At 41.2% G+C, this 25,441-nt stretch overlaps 1 protein-coding gene and 1 long non-coding RNA gene across 2 annotated transcripts in view; both read right to left on the bottom strand.

Annotated features, from left to right (window-relative positions):
• FAM207A (family with sequence similarity 207 member A) overlaps positions 1–25,441 on the bottom strand; it is a 247,385-nt gene that overhangs the window by 118,113 nt on the left and 103,831 nt on the right. The window lies entirely within an intron of this gene.
• Positions 5,465–8,378, bottom strand: LOC117361245. The gene is made up of 3 exons (XR_004539612.1): positions 8,271–8,378; positions 7,176–7,306; positions 5,465–5,601 (listed from the first exon to the last, which is right to left on the bottom strand). It is a non-coding gene; the product is annotated as an uncharacterized LOC117361245 (long non-coding RNA).

Raw genomic sequence — 25,441 nt, 5'->3', positions numbered from 1 at the left:
TATGCTAATGCAAACAATCAGAATTTGTAATTTATGAAAAGCGCAGGGCCTCACTAATTTCCCAAGGAAGCTGATCCCAAATCATAGGACTTTTTTGGAAAAAGTTTACTGCCTCATCACTCTGCCTAGTTGTTGAAACATCTGTCTCTGGGTATGGGGTAAGGGAGGGGTTTAAAACAATTTAAGAATCAGTGCCAGGATGATGTGACTGTAAACAACTAAATTTACTCAGACATAAGCTTCAATGGCCAAACATTTCTCATTTTATTAACAAGGTGGGTTTTCTCTAGACGTTTCACTAAACTAGATGGAAAAATATCAAATTTCTTGACCCAGTTACTAAGAGAACTGCATAGTTTCAAAACTTTATATGAAAACAGTAAATTTCTATTTAAAAAAACTCAGACACATTAAGAAGGTAAACCAAAAAGTAAATACAAAATACAGTTAACCGCTTTAACAGAAGTAACTGTGAGCACTTGAAGATATCACTTTTCTACATGGTCCCCATGCAAGATGACACATTTGTTGTATTTGTCAACTAGCTTCTGCATTCCTGCAGAGAGGTTTTCCGGCTGCTCCCGAAACCAGGTGAGCACCGCTTCCTTTGCTTCATCATGCTTTGTCTTTTGCTTTCCGGACAGTGATGCACCCATGTCTCGTTGCCAGTGACAGTTTCCTCCAGAATACTCGGATCTTCTTACCATCTCAGGAACTGGGTTGCAACCTCTACACGCTGCTGCTGGTGCAAATCAGTAAGCTGTTTGGGAATCCATCATGCATAGACTTTCCTGTATCCCAAGTCAGCATGCATTATGGTAAATGCAAATCCTTAGCTGATAAACAGAGCTTGTTTAGTCTACACTAGGTTTGCTGTTGGTCAGACATATTATTGGCTCTTAGCTTGGTGTAAGATATATTGTACTGTAATATTTGCAAGACAAATTTGTGGCAGAGAACTTGTAATTCATTCAATGGACTTTCTACACCTTATAAGGCAGTGGTTCTCGGGTTGGTCCTGAAGTAGCCCCTTGCTAGTTAGATTTTCAGGATATTCACAATGAGTATGTATGAAAGATTTGCATACAATGAAGACAATGTATATAAAATCAATCATGGATATTCATTGCAAATATTCTGAAAACCTAACTAGCAAGAGGATACTCCAGGACTGAGTTGGGAAACACTTATAAGTCATGTACTGCCCCACATTTCCAGTTGTTTTTTTTTTTTTTTTTTTAAACTGATTGGGATTTACAGTACTCACCCAAAATTCGCAGGGGAGGCAGGATAGGGCAGCTGGAATGCCAACAGGTAAAGAAAATCACTCATGGTCTGCTCTGACCACCTCTTCCTGTAGTAAAGTTGGGCTACACCAATCAAGAGCTGCTTTGACAAGCAGCTCCCGATTGGTGTAGCCTGACTTTACTACAGGAAGAGGTGGTCGGAGCAGACCGCGAATGATTGAGTCCGCGAACTGCGAATTTGTGGGGGGAACACTAATGCTTTTGCTCAGTTCACTCCACACGCAATCATTCCATACGAGGGATCGTCAAATCCAGTCAAGGTTCACAACTCAGCCTGGTTTTCAGGATTTCCAAAATGAATATATAGCATATGAGATCTATTTGCATGCAATGGCAGCAGTGAATGCGAAAAGATCTCATACATATTCATTGTGGACATTCCAAAAATCAGGCTGGGTTGTGGACCTCAAGGACCTTAAGGCCCTAAACCTTCACATTCATTCCTCCCATCCCACGCCTCTACTAACTGTTAATCTTACCTACTACCTCCTGCTAGTTGCTACATGTTCTCCCCACCCTCCTTTGGTTATACCCAAAACTTTGTATTGTCAAAATAAAACCACCACAGCAAACATTAGAAATATAACTTCAGATATAATACAGCTCTCCCTGTCCTTAATCCCTCTTTCCCCAAAACACCTGTTCTTTAAACCTTCCATTCAGGTATACTTTTTCAAGCACCCCATTCTGAAATAGGCCCCAATCCCTTAATCAGATGATTAGGTTCAGAATAGGATCCCAAATTATTCATAGTAACATAAAAAATACATGATTAGATTAACTTGTCTCTTCTTTGATAGTTCTGGGCCATAGGCCATCTGGTATTGTCCTAGGTTCCAACTGCTAAAGTTGCCATCTAAGCTCACTCCAGCCTATCCAACCATCCCGTTGATTGCAGGATATCTACTGTAAAATCTGGCCAGTAACATCCTCCTATTCCAAGTTCATGGAATTCCCACTGATGCGCTCCCCAGCCCATCCTACACCGAATCACCATATATTGATCATCCCCAGTCTGAGAAAAACCATGGAGCAGAAGTGCTGATCCACAGGGCAACACATTGCAATAACACCAAATCAATCTTAGCACAACTATCTTTTCACAGTTAATTCAAAATTGAGAGCAAAATATGAGGTGCATATTTTATATACCCAATTTACAGCAGTTCTAATCTACTACTAACTAGAAGCATTATTTCTCATTGAAGCGAAGACTCAATCCTCTTTCCATACTTGGTTCTATGAGTAAACTGTTAAAACCCTCTCAATTACTCAAGCAACAATTATGGCTGTGATCAAGGCTAAATGCTAATATAGCATTGCCAAGGTTACAGACAGGAGCTGCTAATTTTAAACTTGACCCAGTGAAAGAAATGATGAATTATGGCATGTATAATTTAATATACTTTCAACAGATATCAAGGCAGTTTACAATGTAAAAATTACATCCATCATATCAGACAAAAAGCCAAATAAGACTGGAAACAAAAGTGAGGCCAAGAAATTGCACAATAAAAACCAGCATACAAGTATTTAATTAGTTTAAAACAAAGGGTAGGAGAAACAGAACAAATAATCCCCAGTTCTCACAAACTTAAGATATAGTAGCAAACGGATCTCTAAATAGCCAGGTTTCAAACCTGTCAACTTTTTTTAAAAATTATTTTTATATGTCTCTAGTGCCTTTTCTTCGGGGGTTGAGTCTCAAGGCAAAATTCCTTTACTCCTTCTCGTCTAGTTCTCACATCTGCACTGACAATCTCCAATGCTCACTTCCTCAACAGATTGGATGCCTTCTGAATGCTACTATCTACTCCAGAAAAACAGTCACTAGAACCATGGTCAGTATGTCTTCTTTTGGCAATTGTTTTAGCTTAGAAGTGGTGCATAGCATAAAATATTGAGTGGAGTGGCAAGGGTAGATGTGAATCACTTGTTTACCGTTTCCAAAAATACTAGGACTAAGGGGCATACAATGAAGCTACTAGGTAGTAGATTTAAAACAAACCGGACAAAATATTTCTTTACTCAACATGTAATTAAACTCTGGAATTTGTTGCCAGAGATTATGATGAAATTAGTTAGCATAGCAGAACTTTAAAAAAAGATTTGAACAATTTCCTAAAAGAGAAGTCTACAGGCCATTATTGAGATGGCTTGGTGAAATCCACAGCTTATTCCTAGGATAAGCAGCATAAAATCTGTTTTACTTTTTGGGATCTTGCCAGGTACCTGTGACTTGGGTTGGCCACTGTTGGAAACAGGTTACTGGGCTTGATGGACCTTCAGTTTGTCCCAGTAAGGTAATTCTTATAAGCTGAGGGCTGACTCAGGCTCTTTCTTTTCACAGATCTCCTGTAATCCAACAGCTTGTGAGTTAATGGGGGGGGGGGGGGGGGGAGAGAGCGGGTTGCATAATGTGTGTTCTTATAGCTCAATTTTTTAAGGAAGATTTTAGGTTCTTTAGGGTTGGATAAAAATTTACATTGTCTAGGGCAGGGGTCTCAAAGTCCCTCCTTGAGGGCCGCAATCCAGTCGGGTTTCCAGGATTTCCCCAATGAATATGCATGAGATCTATGTGCATGCACAGCTTTCAATGCATATTCTTGGGGAAATCCTGAAAACCCAACTGGACTTTGAGATCCCTGGTCTAGGGTTACCAGATTTTACTTATGTAAAATCTGGACCCATAGACCTGCCCCTCCCAGGCCCGCCCAGTTCCACCCCCATCTCAGCACCAGCCAACGCCCCAGCCTCAGCCCTAGCTCCGCCCCCTCAGCCTGCACATTGATCGGGAGGGCATCCACGCATGTGCAGATGTGATGACATCACGCGCAGATGAAGTCACCACATTGCATCTGCGCATGCGCGAATGCCCCTCCGGACGCGGTCTGATTTTCAAAATCCAGACAAAGTGCCAGGTTTTGAATAGCCGTCCAGTCACCCAGACATGCCCTCTAAAAAGAGGACATGTCTGGGTAAATCCAGACGTCTGGTAACCCTAACATCGTTCCTACACTTAATTACTTTAGCAGCAAACCACACTCCTACTTTAAACCTCAATCTTGCAATTCTTTATAATGAATAGGTTCCCCTTGTTTTCTCAGTTTCTATGCTTAGATCAGGAAAGATTCTTACCAGTTAAACCATCATATTTGTAAGACCTATTTTTGAGGAAAGCTTAGCAATTCAGAAGATCAGTCTCTTGGTATCAAAGTAGTTTTACCACTAGTGCCCTGGAAAACAGGTTCAGATTTGGCTTTGGATCCATAGAGAATTAAGGCCCCATCAATTTTAAAAGGGGGGTGGCAATGGTCTCTGGGAAAACAGGCCAGTGAGCTTTTGTAAATAACAGGCTCAGAGTCTTCTCTTTCCTCCAAATACACAGAATCAAGAGGTCTGAGCTCCTGCTTCTATTCTCTTGATATTCTCTGATTTTTGCATCAGGGCTTTCAACTGCACTTGTATTCTGCCCCCAACATGCTGTTCCTCCCACAAGTCCCATCACCATTTTGCCTTCTACTGCTTCCATTTGAGCAGCAATGGATTCTAGGTGCTTTTGCATTCTTACCACCAATTCTACAATTTCAGAATTTGGTGCACAAATCTCCTTTAAGACCATTTACCAAACAGTTGCAGAGACCATAATGAAGTCATCTTGAATCCCTTCTAACTGCAGTCACAGAGGGTTGCACCTGCAGGTCTACCTCAGTACATTGCATTTTACCAGTGTTTGGTACAGATAGGATCTTTGATGGATGCCAAACAGCTTAGGTTTTAAACTGTCCTAAGCATATCTTGCTTCAACACTCCCAGTAAGATATTTAACTTGACAATGTTGGTAAAGACTGTGCGTTTTAATGCTGGATATTATCCTGAATGAGTTTAGCTCTGAGAGAAATCGTACTGTGGTCATTTACATCAAATATTTGAAGAAGCACCTAGATCAATTTTTAAGCATATTTTCTTTGTCAGCCTTCTTATCTAGCCTCGTAACATCAGTCCAAGGGCAAAATCTGCCGATGCACTACCTGCAGATAACAGCAAAATCTACCCATCAGATGTGTCCTGGTTAGAATGGGCTGGAGAGGGCTTCAACAGCAACTTTGGTAGCTGGAACACGACAGTGCCGGCCAATCTTTCGGTCTGTGTCCCGCAAATAAGATGGATTGGGCTAGGCTGGAATAGGCTTTGATGACAACTCCAGGAATTGGCAGACAGAAGAACACTTCGCCAGTAATTGGAACATAAAGGAATTGCCAGGCAGACTTCTACGGTTTATGTCCCAGAAATGCTGAAAGACAGACCATGATCAAGTATTTTATATCACATGCATTGTTGTAATCATGAATTCATCATGAGTGAGATTGTTGGGCAGACTGGATGGACTGTTCAAGTTATTTACTATGTTACTACTGTGTTTCCCCCAAAATAAGACATTGTCTTATATTAATTTTGGGCCCAAAAAAGGCAGTAGGTCTTATTTTCGGGGATGTCTTATTATTTTTGTGACCCACAAAAAGGCAAAAAGGTCAAAGGTTCCCAAGAGTGGTAGTGAAACAGTGTCCCCAACAAAGGTTAAATCAATAACCAACACAATAATGTGTATAAGGTAAATAACTTGTAAAATTCTGATAATTATTTACCTTATACACATTATTGTGTTGGTTATTGATTTAACCTTTGTTGGGGACACTGTTTCAATACCATTCTTGGGAACCTTTGACCTTTTTGTGGGTAAGGTTCTTTGGCAATTCTGTTTTTGGAGTTTGTTGTAATTATTTTTGTGTACAATGATCATCTCTCCCTTCCTCTCCTCCACCCCAATTCTTCCTATTTCCTTTCTCTCCCCCACATGTGCAGCATCTTTCCTCCCCTCTCACCCATCCCCTTGTGCAGCAGAACCCTTGCAGCTTGTATCCCTCCCTCCCATCCCTTGCAGCTTCTATCCTTCCCTTCCTTCCATACCCCCGTATAGCATCTTTCTATCCTCTCCCCTGCACCCCCCGACCCATCCCCCCATCTCTCCCTCCGACCGCGAGACAGAAAGAAATTTACCTTATAACAAACCGGCAGCATCAGCAGCAAGCTAGATAGGCTCCTTCATGGCCTGGGCCGTTCCTCTGCCGTGTTGCTGATGTCATCAGTGATGCAGCAGAGGATTGGCCCAGGCAGCGAAGGAGCCTATTTACATTGCTGCCAACACTGCCGGTTTGTTATAAGGTACATTTCTTTCTGTCTCGCGGTCGGAGGGAGAGATAGAGGGTACCACTACTGCTGCCGGCGACTAGAGCTAATTTTCAGGAAACACCCCTCGATAAGGCTCAATCATCATTTCTGGGACAAAATCTCAAATTTAGCTGAACCTGGCTAAAGCAACGCAAGAGCGATGGAAGATTTTCCTCTTTGCCACTTTGTTGCTTTATCATCCTTGCAAATATTTATTTGAATTGCATTTTTTTGTCCTAGATAAATTAAGATTTTTCCTCAACACAAAAACAATCCCATGGGCCAAACAAAAATATCTAGGAGCAGCACTTATGCACATGTGTGCACATACCCACCTAAGTGCTAGCAGGACACTTAATGCTATTTTGCAAATAACCATGTAACTTATATAATGCGTAATTTGCAAGGGAAGAGTTCACAGAGAGAAAGCATGGGCATGTCAGGTGGGATTCCAAGTTGTGTGGGTAACTTAGAATAGTATGAGTTCCAAACATACCTGCCCCATTTAGGGCACTTATGCCAGCTCTAAGGCTGGTTTTAACTGCAGATACCTAAAGTTTAAGCATGCCAATACCTGGTTATCCCAGTATTCTATAACTGGACCTAGGCATTAAACTCCATTAAAGAATAGACAATTACCTTGCAGTGTCTGGGTGCCTAAATTGAGGTGTCCACTTAAGATTTGGCTCCTGTCTCTTCCTTTCCTACAATGCATCTCCTACATGATGTATTTGTATCTTCCTCCTCCTTATCAGTATGGTGGACTTGGACTAAATGAGGATGCAAAGTATATTGTTTTGTCATTTTTGTACATTTTTTGTTTCCTAAATTTATTAGTTCTTTCAAGAAGAGATTATATTAAGGCTATCAACTGGATCCAGATTTCTAAGAAAGGGTTAAAGCAGTCCTGGGTTGACACCATTACATGCATGAACTCAGTTATGATTTCCCCATTGCATTCCCTAAGAAAAGCAAGACTACAAGTCCCAGCATGCAGTGGGGGAGGGGGTAAACTCAGGACTGGATCAACCCTGTCCTGTGAATCTGGATCCAATTGGCAACCTTAGATCATGTTTATTTATTTAACGGACAGGACACCAGCACACAGCACTAAGCCACAGGATGTGCTGGTGCCAGTGCCGAAAGAGCCTGCCGCTGATCTCTGCTGGGCTGCTGCAGGGCCTTGAACATCTGCGCATACTCAAGGCCTTCTGGCTCCCACTCTCTCTGAGATTCTCATGAGTGGGAGACAAAAGGCCTTGAGCATGCGCAGATGCTCAAGGCCCCGCAGCAGCCTAGCAGAGATTAGCGGCAAGCTTTTTCGCCATCGGCACATCCTGTGGATTGGTGCTGCATGCCGATGTCTTGTCTGCTCGAGGTAAGGGCTTGGTTTACGGGCCAGGAGGGGGGGGGGGGCGGTGAAGCCAGTTCTCGGGGCGGGGGCTTGCATATCGAGTCAACGCTCAGTTTGTGAGGCAAAGTTTGCAGGAGTGTTTTGCTCATCTTGCAAAACACTCGCAAACCGAGGTTTGACTGTATTTTGTATTCTGAAATGTTATAATAAACATACAGTTTGAGCTACAGCTTTTATAGTTTTAGAAATCCAATGCTAGAAACATGAAAGGTAAAAGATAGTAGAGTAGTTTAATATTTTCTCTCTGAAACTATCCTATCAACCCCTTTTCTGAGAAGTTATGTCTACTTCAGTGTGACCTCCAACATCTAAAATCATACCTGGTACACTCCCTCGTGCTAGCTACTTGAATCAAGGTCCAGTCCATTTCCTGCTTTACTGCCACCTAAACCACTTTGTACAGAAAGAGAAGATGCTGGGAGCAGTACCACAGACTAGGGAATCAAGGCAAAAACCTATGCAAATACAAAATCAGGTTTATATTTAAAACCACTTATGAGTAAGCATCCACTACCAGCTGCATAAGCTGTTTGCTTTTACTTCTGGCCATGTGGAACACAAATTCTGGCCGTTCATGTCAATGAACGGCCAGAATTTGGATGATATCTGAACATGATGATGGCAGGAAAAGTTAGTGAGTGCAGCAAATTGCAGCTGTGTCTGAATATTCAACTAACTTAAAACATCCAAGTGCCAGAAAAAAAAAAGCATAAGAAAGTGTGCAGCAATCATTACTACTACTAAATTATTTCTAGAGCGCTAACAGATGTACGCAGCGTTGTAGAGTCACAAAGGAAACAATCCCTGCTCCAAAGAGCTTACAATCTAAACAGACAAGACAAACTGGATGCTAGGGTGGGGATACAGTTATGGGCAGGGCTGTGGAGTCGGTAGATAAATGTTCCGACTCCGACTCCTCAGTTTTTTGTACTTCTGACTCCGACTCCCCGACTCCTCTGTATTAATATGCAAATGTATTTCATACATTCCTTGAAGGAAAGAAAGGCAACATACATGTCATTACCACAGAAACTACTGCTTTAAGTGACGACAACAAAAATCAACGAGCCACAATCTCCGCTGGTTTGCTTGCTCGTCACCGTTCAACTCATGGACACAAGGAACGATTTCTTTACCGAATTGTAACTGGCGACGAAAAATGGTGCCTGTACATCAATATGAAGCAGCGTAAGGAATGGCTTAGCCCCGGTAAACAAACGACCCTGCGCGTGAAACAAGATTTTCATCCGCGTAAAACGATGTTGTGCGTATGGTGGGAGAGCTTGGTTGGATGAATTTTTTTGAGTCTACACCAGGTGATTTCTACCAACGAGGTATTGAAAACCTTGTTGAACGTTGGAAATAAGTTGTAAACAACAACAAGGGAGAATACATTTATAAGTATTGGTGCTCCGAATTGTGTGTTGCGTGCCATATAGTGAAGCATGTGTTCATTTTGCGGTTACATGAGGCACTGCATGCATTAGTCTTTATTCTTACAGTAGAGAAGTCATTAATTGTAACTTTTTGTGAATTGGGACATTTAAACTTGCTTTTTTTTAATTCCAATCTAAATTTAGTCGGAGTCAGAGTCGGTGCATTGTTTGGCAACTCCGACTCCGACTCCAGGTACCCGAAATTTCCTCCGACTCCTCGACTCAGACTCCACAGCACTGGTTATGGGAGGTGGTTAATCTGCTGGCTAGGGTGGTGAGCAGTGGGAAGAGGGAAGTAGGGTTATGGATTAAAGGCTAAAAAACAAAAACATTGTCCTGATCCCTTTCAAGTTCCTACAGAAATACTTCAGTTTACATAATGCTACACAGTGTATGCATTTCTGTAATACAGAGGTACAGTTATGCACAAAGAACATGATCAGACTGCCAGCACCAGTAAAAGGTCTGTTATGCAGTGATAGCCTTAATTAACGGCATGGGATTACAAAAATTCCATTACATGCATATTTCACAAAATTAAAATAAGGAAAAAAGTATGGCATGTTAGTTGTGGTACTTTCTGTTTATCTTAAATTGCACTATCTTCCTTTGCCTTAAAACATGTGCAGTAAAAAGTAACAAAAAATAAATAAATAATAATGCCAGACATTCCTAAACTCTTAAGACACCACATCCTTTAAAAAGTAACAAAAATATTCTAAATAAGACAAAGGTTGTTTCTCATTATAAACTACAAAAATCAGATTCAGAACACTGACCCTTCTGCCCATCTTTGGCTATTATGTGCCAGATGCCAAAACCAGAGTTATAAAACAGGCAATAAGGGGCATAAATAAATATAATGAGAGTGCTACAAGCACCTTTCTGTTGAAGTCTCTGTCCATTTTCTAAACCACAAATCCTGCTAAGCACATTACAGCACTGATACACTCCTTAAAGGCAGAATGCCAGCATAAAATGTGTGTCCAATTTAGGAAGTCTTGGGCCCATTTTGAAACTAGTGCCGACAGTATTAATCTATAAATGATGGACTGTTGCCTGCTAAATAGGCTTAATTACCAATGTGCACAAGCAATGGCACGGGTTTTTTTTTAACTTATTTAACATAATAGTTGCCATACTGGGACAGAAAGTCCATCAAGCTCAGTATCCTGTTCCCAAAAGTTGCCAACCTAAGTCAAAAGTCCCCCTGACAAGATCCCAAAGAGTTAAAAACAAAACAAAACAAAAAACATATTTCATGTTGCTTGTCCTAGAAATAAGCAGATGATTTTCCAAACTCCATCTTAATAATGACTTATGGACTTTTCTTTTAGGAAATTATTCAAACCTTTTTTAAACCCTAAGCTAACTGCTTTTACCACATTCTCTAGCAATGAATTCCAGAGTTTAATTATATGTCGAGTGAAGAAATATTTTCTCTGGTTTGTTTTAGATCAGCGGTCTCAAACTCGCTGCCCATGAGCCATATGCCAGGTACTATTTTGCGGACCGCGGACTGTACTACTGCTGTCCGTACTAGTGCTGCCAGCTCTTTGCAGCGTCCTCCGGCTTCACCCCTGGCTCCCCGCTCTTACCTTCAGATAATTACCACAGCATACAGAGAGGATCACCAGTGCTGTAGCAATCCTTGCAGGCTGCCATCGTCCTCAGCAGCACGTTTCCTCTGCCGCGATCCTGCCCCTGACGTCAGAGGAGGGGCGGGACCACCGCAGACGGAATGTGCTGCAGAGGCCAATGGCAGCCTGCAAGGATCACTCCAGCATCGGTGATCCTCTTTGCAGGCTGTGGCAATTAGCTTAAACTAAGACCAGGAAGCTAGAGGGGAAGCTGAAGGATGCTGCACAGAAGAGGGGGGGGAGGGGGAACATGCAGGCCTTCAGGAGGGAGGCGGGCTCTGGTGTAGAAGTACATGGAGAGAGGGAAGGGAGAAGGGGTACTGCTGGACAAGGGGAGCAGGGAAGGAGAAGGGGTACTGCAAAAGGAAGGGAGAAGAGGTGCTGCTCTTCCTGGCAGAAAGGAAGGGAAAGGAAAGGTGCTACACACTGGAGGGGAGGGTGAGATGGTGCATAGGGAGAGAGCATGTTGGGTTGAGGGGTGGGAAGGAGGGATGCCACTCGAGGGAAAAGGCAAGGACAGAGAGAGAAAGCATGTAGGAGGCAGAAAATGTTGGACTCATGGAGAGAGCGAGATGGATGGGGAGGACAGAAAGGAGGGAAGGAGAAATGTTACACTGGGGAAGGGGGAGAGGGCAAAGAGTGAAAAGTTGGACTCATGGAGGGAGAGAGGGAGAGAGATAGGTTGGTTGGGGGAGGGAAGGAGGACCAGAGGAGAAGCATGCAGGAGAGAGAACAAAATGTTGGACTGGTAGAAAAGAGGGAGAAATGTTGGACAGGGAAGGAGGGGCCAGAAAGGAGGAAGGGAAGGGAGATGAACTATAGGGGGCAGTAAGGAAGAATGGAAAGAAAAATGTTACACAGTGGGGGGGGGAGAGATGTCAGACCATGGAAATAGGGAGGGAAGGAGAGGGAGATAGCAAGGGAAGACATGAAAATGTAGATTTTGAGAAGAAAGCAGAAAAATTGAATGTTAAGTTAATGCCAAAGATGGATGCAAGGCAGAAAATGAAGACGAGAGAAAAAACAGTCAGTGGACAAGAAGGCCCTAGAAACAGTTAAAAGCAGAGAAAAACAAAGGGCTCCTTTTACGAAGCCACGTTAGCGGTTTAACATACATAATAGCGCGCGCTAATTTGCCAGCCACGCAAGCCGCTACCGCCTCCTCTTGAGCAGGCAGTAGTTTTTGGCTAGCGCGGGGGTTAGCGTGCGCTAAAAAGGTACGTGCGATAAAGCTGCTAACGCGGCTTCGTAAAAGGAGTCCAAAGTCACCAGACAACAAAGGTCAGGGAAAATGATTTTATTTTCAATATAGTGATTGAAAGGTGTCAGTTTTGAGAAAGGAAAGATGTTAAAAACTTAACTCTTGAGGGCTGCAGAGAAAATAAGGTACTTGGAGGGCTGAAGAAAAAATTAGTTAATGCCTTATTAAAGAAATGACAATTTTGCATGAGGTAAAACTCTTCATAGTTTATAAATATTTCCTTTAACAGTTAAAGGAAAGATTTATAAAGAGTTTAACCTCATGCAAAATTGTCATTTTTTTAATAAGACATTAACTATTTTTTCTGCAGCCTTCCAAAGGGTTTGAGTTTGAGACCACTGTTTTAGATCTACGATACTACTTAGTAGCTTCATTGCATGCCCTCTTATCCTAGTATTTTTGGAAATACCCATTCTACTCCACTCAGTATTTTATAGACTTCTATATGGTTATGGTTATTTTTGTTTGACATGCCTCCTGTCCTCCTTGGGTATTAAAGTGGATTGCAGTACTTACAGTACCTGATTACTATTTAGTGTATTTTCCCTATCTGTCTCCTGAACTGTCTTCTCCAAGATGAAGAGCCCTAGCCTCATAGGAAAATGTTTTCCTCATAGGAAAATGTCATCCCAGCCCCTTTATCATTTTTGTTGTCCTTCTCTGTACCTTTTCTAATTCTGCTATATCTTTGACATACAGACTTTAGAGAAAGGGTAAAGAAGTACAATTCCATACAAGGACAGAAAAAGTTTATGGAAAAAAACAAGCAACAGAAAAAACTAGACTCAAGTAGCCACCACCCCACCAACCATCAGATCTCAGCACAACCAGCAAAGGCTAACAAAAAATAAATGGGATTTTAAAAGACCTTCAAAACAAAAACAGAGGATTCTGAATTGGCAGGTAGATGCCAACCTGGTACAATATAGAGGAGGGACCATAAGGTGGTGTTCTGAAGCCAATCAAAGGAGGTGGGGGTCTATATTGAGTTTATATCAGGGAATCCCTTTCTATCTTGCCAATTTGATGAGTTTTACAAGTCAATGTACAGAATTTTAACAGGGAGCCAGTAAAACATTCAATAAAGGTATGACATGATCAAAGCGACATGTCTCACCATGTTTTGAGGGTATGTTGGCAAGTATTTATTTGTAAGTGTAATCTAGACTAGTAGTAACGTAAAAATATATATATGTCTAGAATATATTTCTATTGGAAAACCTGACGCCTCAGCCCCACCACTCCACCGCTAAAGTTCAATTCAAAAACAGCGGGAGATTTACTGTGAGAACTTCATCATAGGCTGTCGGGTTTGTTACAATTTTTTCGTTGTTTATTTTTTATGTGTATAAATATTTTTCCATTATATCTTAATTCTAAGAATAAATAATGTGCTAGTGTAAGACTCTTCAATCTCTAAGCGTCTTGATATAAACTCTAAAAGTAATTTTTATATATACTCATCTTCAGCAACCCGGCTTAAACCCAGGGAGTCAGACCCGACATGTTTCACAAAATGTGTTTTATCAAGGGTCTCCCTGTAGAACATAAAAAAAGACAAGAAAAGATCGTCATGTACATTTGCATAACTACTCCCCTCGAATAATAATTATTAGTTTTCAGTTATGATGTCGCTTGAACAATGAACTCACCAGGGGTGCCGCTGTCATCCGACTCCACATAATTCATGAGGAAAAAGATGGCGGCGGCGTCCCTGGCGCGAAATTTAAATCCCCCTGTGTTTGCGTCCAAGGCTCCACCCCCCACCACTCATTGGCTCGAACCAGATCATACCGTCCCCCATTCAATCTCCATGTTTAATCCTTGGGGTTGAACTGTATCCAAGGAAAAAATGAACCTCTGTTCTAATTCGTTTAGTTTTATAGGGTCCCCCTCTCCATCCCACCCGATTACTTTTCTGATGACCCGCCAACGTAACTCCGCCACTGTATGGTTCAATCTTGTCCAATGCTCCACCAAAGGAGCTTGCATGTTCCGATTTATGATTCGTGATTTGTGCTCCGTTAGTCTAGTTTTTATTTTCCTACTCGTGCGACCTACATAAATGAGATCGCATGGACATGTTATCGCATAAATGACACCCTGGGAGTCACAATTTGTAATATCTCGAGTTTTTAAGATAATCTGACGCCCCGGAACCTGCCAGGATTGACCCTGGATGGTTAAAGGGCACCACTGGCATTTCCCACATGTACCATGGTATCCATCCCCTCCTCCCGTTTGTTCTTGTGGGCGGATACCATATTTTTGAAAATTACACTGTTGACCCAGTGTGCTCCCTCGAGTGTATGCTATTCTAGGAAAAGTACTGAGTGTTACATGTGGTTGTACTATAAACCAATATTTTTTGAAAATTTTTTCAACCATTTGTACTATTCTAGAAAACGGAAGAACACAAGTCATCCTATCATCCTCATCCTGAATGATGGGTTGTGTCTGCAACAGGAGTTCTCTCTGAGCATACTTTCCCCTATAAAAGGCCTGTTTAATGGAACGCGGTGGATATCCCCTATCAAGAAGGCGCTTTTTCAATTCAGTAGCTTGTTTTTTGTATTCTTCCATAGTGGAAGAGACCCTACGTAATCGTAGGAACTGTCCCACTGGCAAGTTAAACCGAAGTTTAAAAGGATGAAAGCTGGTAAAATGTAAGATTGTATTCCGGGTGACCGGTTTCCGATATAGGGACGTATAAATTTTGTCCCCCCATATTTGAATTGTAATATCAAGGAAATCAATTTTTGTTTTGTGGTAGGTCATCGTGAATTTTATGTTTGGATCAACTGAATTTAGAAATTCTAAAAATAGATGTAAATCTTGTATAGTGCTACGCCATATGAAAAAAATGTCATCTAGAAATCGACCCCAAGACTCTATATATTGCATCCATGCTGATGTATAGACCCAAGTCTCTTCAAATCGAGCCATATATAGGGCCGCCACCGAGGGGGCTAGGGTTGCCCCCATCGCCACCCCCTGTGTTTGTTGGTAAAACAGGTGTTGGTGTTGAAAATAGTTATTCCTGATAACCCACGTAGCTAGTTGCATCAAAAATTCATTTGAAATCCGGTGAGTGTCCCGTTTTTGGAGGGACTCATTTATAACAGTCAGAGCTTCCTCCTGGGGGATCTGTGTGTACAATGACACAACATCGAGAGTCACCAGCCATATATCAGATACTTTAATATTTTGAAGACTATCCAGATTCCTCAAAAAATGGGAAGAATCCTTTATATAGGACTTGATCTTGGGTACTTGATCCCTGAGGAAAAAGTCCACTATTTTTGAAAGAGGTTCTAAAATCGAGGACCGGGTATTTACAATGGGTCTCCCCGGTGGATTTTCAAGAGTCTTATGAATTTTTGGTACAAATGAGATCCTCGGAATCTTCGGGCTTCTTTCAAACAAAAAGGAATATTCTTTTCTGGTAATAGTACCTCGTTCCCGGTGTATATTCAAAAATTCCAGTATTTGTTCCCCTAACAACGTAGTAGGATCGTTTTGTAGCAGTTTGTAAGCTCGTGTATCTGCTAATTGGCGTGCTGCTTCTTGTTCATAATTCGCCCTATCAAGGATAACAGTGGCTCCCCCTTTATCAGCCTTTATAATGACAATATCCCTATTATTCAATAGTTCTTGAAAGCCCTCATTTTGGGCTTTTGTGGTGTTATAAGGTCCCATATTTTGCCAGTTCTTTTGAAGATCTTTAAGTTCAGTATTCACCAGCTCACGAAAGGTGTGAATCAAAGGATCCATAGGACCAGGGGGAACCCAATAAGATTTGGTTTTACAAATTGAAATAGAGTAATTGTCCGATATTATTTGATCTTCAATTGGTGCATCATCCGAAGGTTGATGTATTTGTTCATGTCTTTCTCCAAAAAAGACCCTCAATTGCATCTTTCTAATGAATGCATGGAATGCCACGTGTAATCTAAAGAAATCTGGGGATTGGGTCCTAACAAAACCCAGTCCTTTCTCTAGGATTTCTCTTTGTGGATTTGTAAGATTTATAGATGAGAGGTTTATTACTGTCGAGAGGGCATTGTCCGAACTTTCCCTCTCCCCCGTTGTCGTCTCGTTCGTCCTCGTGTTTGGGGGTCTGTGTTGGTAGACTCCCCCACTTTTTCCACACTCGTCTCAACCGAGCTCTCGCTTGACATATCGGACTCCCCCGAGGTACTCTCAAATGTAACCTTCTTTTTATAGGTAGTTGTTGGAATTTTCCTTTGCCATGAGCCTTGGACGCAAACACAGGGGGATTTAAATTTCGCGCCAGGGACGCCGCCGCCATCTTTTTCCTCATGAATTATGTGGAGTCGGATGACAGCGGCACCCCTGGTGAGTTCATTGTTCAAGCGACATCATAACTGAAAACTAATAATTATTATTCGAGGGGAGTAGTTATGCAAATGTACATGACGATCTTTTCTTGTCTTTTTTTATGTTCTACAGGGAGACCCTTGATAAAACACATTTTGTGAAACATGTCGGGTCTGACTCCCTGGGTTTAAGCCGGGTTGCTGAAGATGAGTATATATAAAAATTACTTTTAGAGTTTATATCAAGACGCTTAGAGATTGAAGAGTCTTACACTAGCACATTATTTATTCTTAGAATTAAGATATAATGGAAAAATATTTATACACATAAAAAATAAACAACGAAAAAATTGTAACAAACCCGACAGCCTATGATGAAGTTCTCACAGTAAATCTCCCGCTGTTTTTGAATTGAACTTTAGCGGTGGAGTGGTGGGGCTGAGGCGTCAGGTTTTCCAATAGAAATATATTCTAGACATATATATATTTTTACGTCACCATGTTTTGAACCATCTTCACAAAAAAAAAACCCACATTTGGATATGCTGCAAACACTGCGCTTAGGCCAGTTTATATCGGAGGGCATGAAAGCTTTCTACACAAGCAAGCTAAGAATCCAGGGGAGTTTCCCTTTTTGCAATATAAAAATATAAATCTTATTGCAATATAGGAAACTGTAAAATAATTTTTTTAAAACATGGTACTATAAAAGAACACCAAAGCCAAAATAGAATAAAGGTAATGCCCTTACCACTTATTCTGCAGATACAACACTCAGGCATAACCAATCTGTATACCGTATAATAGGCAACATTATCCCATAATGGACTAGATCAGAAGAGGCCATTAAAAAGGAAAAACTGATCCTGAATAGATCAATTTAGACCAGGGGTTCTCAACCCAATCCTTGAGAAATACTAAGCCAGTCAAGTTTTCAGTATATCCACAATGAATATGCATGAGATTGTATGCACTGCATCCACTGTATGCAAATGTAATTTCTCTCATGCACATTCTTTGTGGATATCTTGAAAACTAGACTGGGTCGAGAACCACTGATTTAGGCCGAGAATTAAGTTACACTCAGCAGCTTTAGAAGATACTATTAATTAGTGTGAAAATACCTTTATTTATATATTTCATGCTTACTATACCACTAGATGCATTAGACAGGCCTAAGTGGTTTAGAAACTAAAAGGAAAATCGGAAAGGAATGCCAATATTTTAATAGGAATCTATCAGCAGGGGTTGAAACATGAGAAGGAGGGACTGGATGTACAATATAGTTTGAAAATACCTTACAAGGGCAAGCAAGATGGTGCTATTGTTTATATGGATAACTAAGTAATAGCCATAATTAGTGTCTCAACAGTTCATAAAATATTCCCAACTAGGAATTAGGTTTGATATATTTCCAGGACCCTTCATCCTGGAATTTATAGAACTTATGCTCACAGCACTCAATACACATCCATGCCAGAATAGGCAAGCTTATGGGGAATATGTAAATGACCTGGGGAACTGCAGAGCCATCAATATCAGTCACTCAAAATCAAATAAGCAGGCAGCAAAGTAATCTTTCTTGGTATTCCAGTATACCAAGAGTTCCAGGGAAAATATAAGAAATGATTTTAGCTATATCAGTCTTTGTAGGATCTGTCTTTAGGAGAAGTGCAGAGAGTTAATAAGATCGTCTATGGATACATTACTCATCTGCTTCAAATATTCTTGGACTATGATGAATATCTACTAGCACACACTTTATAAATATCAATTTTATTACCATAATCTCTCTGCCAAATAAAAAAAAAAAAAAAAAATAGAATCCATAGAAATGTGGCAGCTTTTACAGATTTATTGAAATTTGTTTGTTATTACTAAGGGCTCCTTTTATCGAGCAGCGCTAGTGGTTTAACGCATGTAATAGCGCGTGTTAAACCGCCGGCCGCGCTAACCCTTATATAATAATTTAGGGCTCCTTTTACTAAGCTGCATTAACGGTTTTAGCGCGCGCTAGACGCTAATGCCAGCATTGAGCTGGTGTTAGTGCTTGGTGCGAAGCGTGCGCTAAAAACGCTAGCGCACCTTAGTAAAAAGAGCCCTTAGTGAAGTGCTGAGCCCACAACCTAAAGTATTCATTAATAAAAAACAAAAAAAAACCCACAGGCTGCCACAGGAACCATCACTGTACCTCACGGTTCCCAATCCACCAGAATCAAAAAGTATAAAGGTTATAAATCATTGTCACTTATCTTAAGATGTTGTTCACTGGTGGAGCAATTGGTTCCTTATTCGTGGACGTGCCACAAATAAGGAATCGATTGCTCCACCAGAGAACAACATCTTACGATAACGTTCCTTCCTGAGGAAGCTTATGATTAGCGAAACTCGAGTCGAAGGGACGACTCGGTAACTACCTTAGAATGGGAAAGTAGGAATTATTAGTAACAAATTCATGAAATAGATAGGCCTTTAGACCTTTTTTTAAACATTTGAAATTAGATTGCTGGTTAAAATTAGTTGGCAATGCTTTCCACAGTTTTGCTGCTTGATATGCCCGTGTGGAGTTAAAAGTTCTATTGTATCTAATGTTCCTAATGACTGGATACCGAAACGTATCATTGTTTCTTAGGTTTATAAAAAGTATTCTCCCCTCTATATGTAGCCAGTGTAATTCACGTAAATAAGGTTTAATCTTATCACTTTTTTCAATCTGAAGATTAATTCACTGGCTGTATTCTGTAGTGTTTGGAGTTTTTTAAATTATAAATTTAGGACAACCTAAAAAAAAGTGACATTGCAATAGTCTAGTTGAAACAAAACTAAAGATTATCAATTCCGCCTATTAGTATATTTATCTAAGTACTTTCTAATCCTTCTAAGGGCTCCTTTTACAAAGGCGCGCAAGCGCGGGCCTTAACTCACGGAATATCACACGCTAAATTGCCACATGCGCTAGCCGCTACCACCTCCTTTTGAGCAGGCGGTAGATTTTCTGCTAGTGCACGCTAATCCAGTGCGTGCATTAAAAACGTTAGCGTACCTTTGTAAAAGGAGCCCTAAGTTTCCAGAAAAAGACCAAAAAGGCTTTTTTTTATTAAACAAATTGACCTGAAGTAATAGTGAAAGGTTGTGATCCTAATATTCTTATTACTTTAGCCAGTGGATAATCCATTTTATTTATGGTTAATATTTTAGTTTCACAATTCATATTAAAAAACATAATTTAGTTTTATCCTTATTCAATTTAATTTGATGATTCAACATCCAATTCCCTATCAACTTCATGCAATACACTCCTCCCTCAATATTTGCGGGGGTTAGGGGCAGAGCTGGCCTGCAAATATTGAAAATTCACAAAATAACTTTTGGACTGACTAACCCACCACCGCCTCCCTCCCAGCATCCTGGACCTTACCTGGTAGTCTAGCTGTCTTTCAGGGCAGGAGCGATCTTCCTACACTCTTGCTCCGTGCAGATCACTCATCCAAAATGGCTGCCGTGAGTTCCCATAGTCTCGAAACTACAATAGGAACTCACAGCAGCCATTTTGGATGAGTGATCTACATGGGGCAGGAGCATAGGAAGATAGCTCTTGCCACGAAAGACCACTAGACCAGGTAAGGTCCGGGGAGGTCTGGGAGGGAGGTGGGGGTGATTCCATTTTTAGGAAATCATGAATAATCAAAATCGCGAGTCCTAAAACCGCAAATTGGGAAGGGGAAGTATAATTTAGTTTTAATTTAATATGAAATAACGAGCAGGAAAAAGGAATGAGAACAGTAATATCTATGTATATAAATGACATGAATTTGGCTTTTTTCAGAAAACCCCCCCAGAGCATGCAGGAAGATATTTAACAGGGTAGGTGAAAGTGGGGAACACCGTAAGGAAGAGACCACTCTTTGGATATCATTTTGGACACTTTTACTTTATAAGTTCTTTTTAAAGAAGTTATTGAACCAATTTAGAATATTTCCAGATAAGCCAAGATCATCTAATATATTTAATATAACATGATCAACAAAGTCAAAGGCACTCCAAAGATCAAATTGCAGTATTAATACTTTATAACCCTTTGAAATGTTGCTTCTTACAATATCCATTAGAGAGCCAGAATAGTTTCCATATTATGAACCTTGCGGAATCCAGACTGAAAAATTCAACATACTCCATCCTAATCAATGTGTTTAATTGAGAGTTTACTAGTCCTTCCATAATTTTTACAAAAAATGGAATTGATGCTACTGGTCTTTAGTTGGATATTTAACTTATATTTACCTTGATGTCTTTTAATAATGGAATTAATAAAATTTGTCTCAGATATTTGGGAATGGAACCTTTCTGAAGCATTTCATTTAGCCAATCTAAAATAATCATTTTAAATGATAAAGGTGCACATCCTAGGATGTATGAAGGCGTATATCTAAATAACAATAAGAATTAATATATTTATCATAAATTTTGATAAAGTCATCCCACTCTATTTGGCCAAATTCAGTCCAGTAAAGGTCCTCTTTTAGATCTTTATAGAACAAGTGTGTAGAGTCATAGTGGTGGAAATTGATTTTTAATATCTTGAACCTTATTTTTAAAATAACATGCTAGTTGTTGAGCTGATGGTGGTTTATCAGTAGGAATATTATATTAGTAGTGTTAGCCAATTCCTTTATTAGTTTAAATAATTTTTTTGTGTCCAATAAATTTAGAATAATAATCCTTTCTTGTATCAACTAGTAACTTTTTGAAGGAGGAAATCTTTTTTTCTCCATAAAGATTTTAAGTCATCAGTTTGATATTTTCTCCATCTTTTTTCTAATTTTCTGCACTCTCTTTTTAAGGCTAATAATTCTGTTGAGAACCACTTAACATTATTGTATTTATTTCCCTTTTTTTTATTCCTTCTTTAAAGTGGGGCTACCTAATATAATTGATGACAAAACATTTCATTGTTCCATAAAGATTATAGGATTTACATTATGATCATAATTTAAATGTTTCCAAAATAACATTGGACCTATTTTTTTCTGAATTCCTGAACATTTTTGTTAATCTTGGGGAGTATGCTTGCATTTTTTCCAATACAAAGTAAAGTGATCAGTGTTTTTCCCCCCCCTCCCACCTCCCTTTGGAAGTGACGTGGCAGAGGAAAGGCTCTGATGGGGCCGGCCACAAGCAGCCTATTTACAACATTGCCTCTGCTGGCCGACCACCACCACTGCTTTGGGAGGGCTTGCAGGTAAGAGATATCAGCTCCACATTGGGAGGGAGTCCGAACAGAGGCCAGACCTGCATTAGGGAAGGTGAAGTTGGTTGTTGGATCAGGAGCAGGGCCAGGAGTGCAGGAAATGACAGGTTTGTGCAGAATTCTTTGTAGATGGGGACCACTGCACAAATTCTGTGCTGTGCAGTAGTGCAGAATTCTGGCAGGAGTAGTATTTTCCTCCCTTGTAACAAAAGTACTCATGTTAAGTCATTTCCCCCAAAATTACTGTATACATGAAAGAAGCACGAGTATAGCATTGTCAGGTGCAACCCTGGGTAAGAGTGAACAAGAAAAGGACCTGGGGGTACTGATAGATAGGACCCTGAAACCGTCAGCACAATGTGCAGCGGTGGCAAAGAAAGCAAATAGAATGTTGGGCATGATAAAGAAGGGAATCACGAGATCGGAGAGGGTCATAATGCCGCTTTATAGAGCAATGGTCGGACCACACTTGGAATATTGTGTCCAACACTGGTCTCCCTACCTAAAGAAGGATATAAAGCTGCTGGAGAGGGTGCAGAGGCGAGCAACGAAGCTGGTAAAAGATATGGAGAACTTGAACTACAAAGAACGACTTAGAAAACTGGAACTGTTCTCCCTTGAGAAGAGGAGACTGCGAGGGGATCTGATTGAGACTTTTAAAATAATAAAAGGAATCGACAAGATAGAGCAGGATAAAAATTTATTTACGATGTCAAATATGACTAGGACAAGAGGTCATGGACTGAAGCTGAGGGGGGACAAGCCCAGGACAAATGCCAGGAAGTTCTACTTCACACAGTGAGTGGTGGACACCTGGAACGCTCTCCCGGTGGAGATTGATGCAGAACCCACCGTTCTAGGATTTAAGGGCAAGTTAGATGCACATCTCCTCAAAAGATGCATAGAAGGATACGGGTAACTAAGTTTTCACCAGGTTACACCTGGATGGGCCTCCGCGTGAGCGGATCACCGGACTTGATGGACTTTGATGGCAGTTCTTATGTTCTTAATCACAAGTGCAACCCATCTTCCTTCCAGTGTTTCTCATCTCAAAACATCTTTGGCATACTGTATATATCTTAAGTTGTATATGTGAATTGTGAGCCGCTTTGGTGAAAAAGTGGATTAGAAATGTTTTAAATAAATACATACAGATCAAGGCCCTGTGATCAACAGCAGACACAGAGGCGAGACCAATGAATGAGGATCAAATTCAACAAACCAAAGAGAATGAAAATAGTCACCGCCTTCGGCTTGTGTAGGCCACTCTGCCAGAAATGCTCCCCCCCCCAAAAAAAATCCCACACTACATTAAGTCAAAGAGATAGATGCTCTGAAGTCAGCGATCCTCAAATGATAGTCGCTAAACTGGTTTTGATTAGTTTAGTGATGAATGGATTTGGCGACCCGATGCAGAAAACGGTTCACTACATGGTTTTCTACAGGATTGCTCATTCTCCAATTGAAATACCAATGTACAAAAAAAAAAAAAAAAAAAAAAAAAAAGATTGCTTTCAGCAATCCAAAAAAAGCGACTGGTCAAGACCAGTTGCTTAACTGTCCTGATACAAATTAATATATTTATAAAACATACCATATCTTTTTTTTTTTTTTAATGGGCACAGATGCACAATATCTACCCCATTTTTTTTTAAACCATAAGCCGAGCTGCCCCCTAACCTTCGATAACAACCGAACCCCCCGACAGACAGGAGGGATGCCCATTCCCTCTTGTCACTGCAAAAAACCCCTGTGCCAGCCAAAATTGGCAGGAGGGATGCCCACTCACTCTTGGCACCGGATGCCCATCCCCCACGCCAAACTCCCCCTGAAACATCCCCTCCCCTCCCCAAAAGGCAGGAGGGATGCCCACTCCCTCCTTCCACTGGATGCTCCCCTAAACCACACCATACTTTTGTCTGAAGTTGGTTCCTCTCGCTTCAAGGCACGCCAATCCAAAATGGCGGGCATTCCTCTCCCTGGTGCATCTCATGATGCACAGGGAGGGAGGCCTGGCCTAAGGCCCTGATTGGCTCAGGGAGGGACCTTAGGCCCCTCCCAGTGCATCACATGAAGTACCGGGGAAGGCTCACCATTTTGGATTGACAGGCCTCGGAGCTGGAGGGACAGCCTTGCTCCTGCTCTCAACTTCAGACAAAGTTACCGGGGAGGGGGGGGCGGGGTTCAGGGAAGCATCCGGTGGCCAGAGGGAGTGGTCATTCATCCTGGCTTTTGTTGGGGGGAGTGGGGTGGACTTGTCTCTCATGGGGATGAAGGTGTGGACTTGTCTCTCATGGGGATAGAGGGGTTGGGAGACACGGGGTTGTTGTCAGGGAGAGATGGGAGGGTTGCGATGGCTGCAGTCAGGAGGGCAGCTTGCACCCCTTAAGACCAACACCATGAAGCTCAATTTGGAGCCAGTTCACCTACTGGACCAGAAGTGGCCTATCGTAGAAAATGACATGGGGACTTGGACCCTTCCCTCGCAGGATCTCAATTTCCCGTCATGTAGCCACAAGCTCTGTCCCTGTCCCATTTCTGCAAGCTCTGTGCTTATCCGCACAAGCCTCAAACACTTTAAAATCATAGGTGTTCAAGGCTTATGCGGTTAAAGTAGAGCTTACAGTAATGGGACAGGGACAGAACTCATGGAGACATGATGGGGATACTGAGATCCTGCGGGGACAGTGACAAAGTTGACCACATGTCATTCTCTACAGTATCCAGCACTCAGAGCCAATAGCTATTGCCCATCCACCAACTTGTAGAAAGAAAATACTTAGGAGCTGTGAGGTCCGCATACACAAGGCTGTTGGTTCAACCCTCTCTGACATCAATTTCCTGTTCTGGGGCAAGGGACAGGCAGAGCCAACAGTCGTGTGCATGCTGACTATTGCCCAGCAACCTTTCCATGCACCCCCCCACCCTCCACGCTTGGAGGAGGGAGCTTTCTCCACCCCAGATGGCCAAGCCAGGTACACCACTGAACCATTCTGACCCTTTTTCCTTTAAAAGCTACATTTTTATTCAAAGGCATATACATTTAATGAAAATACAATCATCAAGTTCAACATAATATTTAAGTGGTTGATAACATTCATCATAAGAAAACCATACCACTAAGAAATGAAGATGAGGGCGTTGAGTCCTAACTTTACAAAAATTCTTCTGAAATCTCATGCCATCTCAACTTGTAACCACCTCATCTGGCAGCCTTCAATAGTTCACTGCGCTTCAAGGAATATATTCGATAGAATATGCAGGGCTGAAGATGAGCCATTTTCTTTGTATGTGTTATTGTTCAGCATTTCACACTCTTCCTAAATAGGTTTCCCTGTTCATCTGCCATCAAATCCTCGTAAAGCCTTGACCTGCTTGCCACTTAAGTAAAATAGACACTGCAACAGAAGCCAAGAAATATGCTCTTAAATACTAAATATACTGTTATTTGGACTTAACACTATTATAAAAACTTGCTATAAAGTAAAGCTCAAAAAGCCCAGAAATGCACTGATGCCATTTTTCAATTTTAACAAAATAAAGGGAGAGGCTATGTAACAAGGTTT

This window comes from Geotrypetes seraphini, chromosome 5 (genome assembly GCF_902459505.1).
Source record: "Geotrypetes seraphini chromosome 5, aGeoSer1.1, whole genome shotgun sequence".
Classification (NCBI taxonomy): Eukaryota; Metazoa; Chordata; class Amphibia; order Gymnophiona; family Dermophiidae; genus Geotrypetes; species Geotrypetes seraphini.
This window is presented reverse-complemented; position numbering and strand designations above follow the sequence as displayed.